Source organism: Cebus imitator, unplaced genomic scaffold, assembly GCF_001604975.1.
Source record: "Cebus imitator isolate Cc_AM_T3 unplaced genomic scaffold, Cebus_imitator-1.0 Scaffold543, whole genome shotgun sequence".
NCBI classification, from domain to species: domain Eukaryota; kingdom Metazoa; phylum Chordata; class Mammalia; order Primates; family Cebidae; genus Cebus; species Cebus imitator.
The window spans coordinates 1,287,255-1,291,033 of NW_016107858.1; the positions used below are offsets into that span (position 1 = coordinate 1,287,255).

At 48.6% G+C, this 3,779-nt stretch overlaps 1 non-coding gene across 1 annotated transcript; it reads left to right on the forward strand.

The window, feature by feature from the left end:
* Positions 1-427: 427 nt before the first annotated feature.
* TRNAN-GUU lies at positions 428-501 on the forward strand. Its single transcript has one exon. It is a non-coding gene; the product is annotated as a tRNA-Asn (tRNA).
* Positions 502-3,779: the final 3,278 nt, after the last annotated feature.

A 3,779-nucleotide genomic window follows, 5' to 3' on the forward strand; every position in this document is an offset into this window, starting at 1 on the left:
CCCCCGTCCGGGAAAACAGGATCCGAACACTGCAGCGGCAGCTCCGCAGCACCCAGAAAGCGCCTGGGTAGGGTGGGCACAGGCTCTCTCACCGGGTGAAGGCGGCGCAAAGAACTTGAAGAGCCATCCCCGGAGCCCGCCGGGCGCTCAGCTTCCCTTGGGCCACCAGGAGGCTCCGGCAGGTTTCGGATGGGGGCGTTTCCGGGGACTTTTGAAGCAGGCCAGGGGCAGGGTGGATGAAGGCCATTCGACTGTCCTGGCTCCAGAATCTCCCAACACGCGGGTGTTCAACGTGACCAGAGCGACTCACCGGTCTCTAATGTCTCCAGTTTTCCAAGGCCTCCTCAGTCATCCTAAGGACAGAAAGGCTGGGGGTAGTTTGGTGAGTGCGCCCTGCCTACAGCATCCTGTAGAAGCGGTAGTCACTGTCTCTGTGGTGCAATTGGTTAGCGCATTGGGCTGTTAACCGAAAGGTTGGTGGTTCAATCCCATTGAGGGACGCCTCGTGTTGTGTCTTAACCCGTTTCAATCAAACAGGTTAACCTGTTTCTGTTAATATACAACCAACTAGGTTAATCATGGGACATTAATCCTGAGACACACATGTCCTCTTCCCGACCTTCTTACATCTGATGCTGTGAGAAGGACCAACTGCACATTATACATGTCAAACTCAGGAATCCCAGAGACCGTAGACAGTAATTCACTTCTGGATAAAACTCTTCTTTGTTGCCATGGAAGGCTTGGGTGAGCAAGGTGCCTCAAGTTTTTCATTTATAATAATAGGAGACCTATTACAGTAGCATCCTATCCTCAGGATGTGCCTGGGTTTACTGATTGCTCTATCAATAATGTGACCAGTGGAATCAGTCATCCTCATGCTGATCCTCACCATGGTTGGTGAAAACAGCATTTCTTCCTCAGTTTGTGTAATTTATTTAACCCTTTTCAAATGTTTTTGAAGGCTGGTCATGGTGGCTCATGCCTGTAATCCCAGCATTTTGGGAGGCCAAGGCGGGTGGATCACCTGAGGTCAGGAGTTCAAGACCAGCCTGGTCAACATGGTGAAACCCTGTCTCCGCTAAAACTACAAAAATTAGCCAGGCATGGTGGTAGGCGCCTTTAATCCCAGCTACTTGGGAGGCTGAGGCAGGAGAATCGCTTGAACCTGGGAGGTGGAGGTTTCAGTGAGCCAAGATCACACCATTGCACTCCAGCCTGGGGGACAACAGTGAGACCTGGTCTCAAAAAAATAAATGATTTTGAAATGAGGTGGGTTTCATGGTGTTAGGATTACAAATGGTGCTGCAGTCCCCACCGTTATTGTACACATTTCTTTGGTCACTTGTGCAGGTATTTCTGTAGTGTAGAGAGCAGGATGTGTCATTTTTACATTACAGTATTTATTTAATGCTTCTAATTTGAATACCTTCTACAAACTTATCTTCCAAGGGAGCAGGACCAAATCATAGTCCCAATTTGTTTCCCAATTCTAACAAGGTCTCTTTGTCACTTACTTGCCGGCACAGCAAACTTTCTACACATCGATGTATGATATTCCACTGAGGGGAGAGGCGCCCTCCTGGCTTAACTGAGGGGGTGGCCAACAGAAGGACATGCTGGACATCACACACAGATACTCTGCGGCATACGATGAACTGCTAAGCTTTTAAGATATTTTAAAGTCCTCCAACATCTGTAATTGTTTTCTGTGGTGACCAAGTCATGCGGGTCTGGAGAAGACAGGCCACAGTGACCTTTTTAAAAGCTGTCTGTCAAGTCCCTCTTCCAAGGGCAGCAAAATCACAAAGATCCCAGGTGATATTTTTCTTCTTCCCTTTCCTCTTTTCTTCGCAAATCTTGGTTTTGCTTTTATTTGATGTAACCAAACTAATGCTTGTTCTCCCTCCTAAAAATGGTAAATTAGCATGTAAATTATTATTCTTTGCTAGAATTTTGTAGGGGCCATGTCCATAACAATTAGCCCATCTGAGATGCATTGTGGGAGCCGACAGAACCCTGTACCCAGCAGGCACCTTGTGCAGACCTGGACCCTTAGAGCTATTGGCTCATGTTCCTTCGGTTCTTCTGTTGAATATCATGATAGAAATTAAGCTCTTGGCTTTTACCCACTACTATGGCTATAGCACAGCTCGCTCTCTCCCTCTCCCTCCCTCCCTCTCTCTCTCTCTCTCATTTTTGTATCATGATTTTCTTCCATCAGTGGCATCGCTGTGGGTTTCTGGTTTTGATGTTACAGAGTGAACTTCTGGGATCATTTTATGACTATGTAACAGTTGGTATTCAATTCTTCTGAGGATGAAGGTTTGTGTTTTACCCAGGTTTTCCTTAGAATAAAAATGAGGTTACTAAGAGCATTTTTGGTAGAAGCCTTGTTAGGTGTATTGTACATGTAATGCGATAGGAGTAAGAGACCACCACAGGGAGGTGAGAAGGTGCTTCTCAGAGGTGGAGACTGTTCTCGATGTCAGAAGGATGAGGGTTGGAAGAACTTTCAGGCACAGTGCAAAGCATGAGCGACAGCTCTGTGGAGGCCAGGAAGCTGGAAAATAGGGAATAAAAGGGGCCAGTTTGTCTGGAGCAGGGAGAGCAGGATGGAATCGGTCTGAGCAGTGAGAAGAGATGGAGAGGTGGGAAAGGCGCCTGGCCATTCAGGGGTGGTTAGTTAGGAAGTTTTGTCTACAAAAATGGGAAGGTGTTTAAGTGGTTTAGGCTGGGAGGTGACAGGGTCACATTATATTATGAAAAAGCGACTCTGCCTCTTGTGTTGAGATTAGAGAGGCGATAGAAGGGATATGTGTAAACCACAAGAAGACTAGGTCATCCGTCCACCCCCACTCCCCAGGTGAAGGTAGCCTAGACCAGTGTGGTGATGGAGGAGATAGAGGAGGACAGACTCCAGGAAAATTTGCACGGTAAAAACCAGTAGGATTTGCTGATGGATGGCATACAGGAGGGGAGAGGTAGATTATCAGGGCTATATCTTACATTTCTTCTACAAGATGGAGTCATTTGCAATGGCATTGTTAATTGAAATTGACTTTAAATAATGGCAAACATTTACCTTAGATAAAATGTCATGTTTTTAAAGTTTGTAGCTGGGTGGACATCATGGCTTGACTTCCTATCTCGTTATTTCTTAATCTTCCTAAAAAAAAGTTTTTCTTTTCCTGACAGGCTTATTTCAGTGGAAGTCCATCTGCAAAATCTGTTCCAAATTTAAATTAGAAAATAAGTACAAGTGCCATTGACACATTGACCACTGTTTTTCAGAGTGACCCAAGGCCGCCTCTCGGGGGTACTGGGGGCTGCCTTCCAAAGCCTGCGCACCTGCGTCCCCGGGCCTGACAGTCAGACTCAGGGGCGATGCGGCAGTGTGATGCCTGCAGTCCAAGGCACCAGATCACTCAGGTCCTTTGAGGGGGTGTGTCTCCTGCCTGTTTAATCTGGCAGGGGCGGTTCAAGTGGCAGGGAAATCAGCGATTTGCAGGATCCAGGGCTGGTGCTTTGAAAGAGAGGCCAGGGGAGAGACGGACTTCCGGTCCCCGCTCCCTCCGTCCATCCCCCTCACAGCGCCCTAACAAGGGTGTGCGGTAGAGGTGGCGTGTCCCTTTAAGACCCCGCGCCTGCGCTCTGGGCTCTCGGCGGGGCGACCCCGAGGCGGCGGGCTGCGGGCGACGGGCTGGGCGGCGGCGGTGCCGGGACGGGTAGGTGAGGGTCGCGAGGCGGCCTGAGCTTCTGAGTGAGCACGATGCATT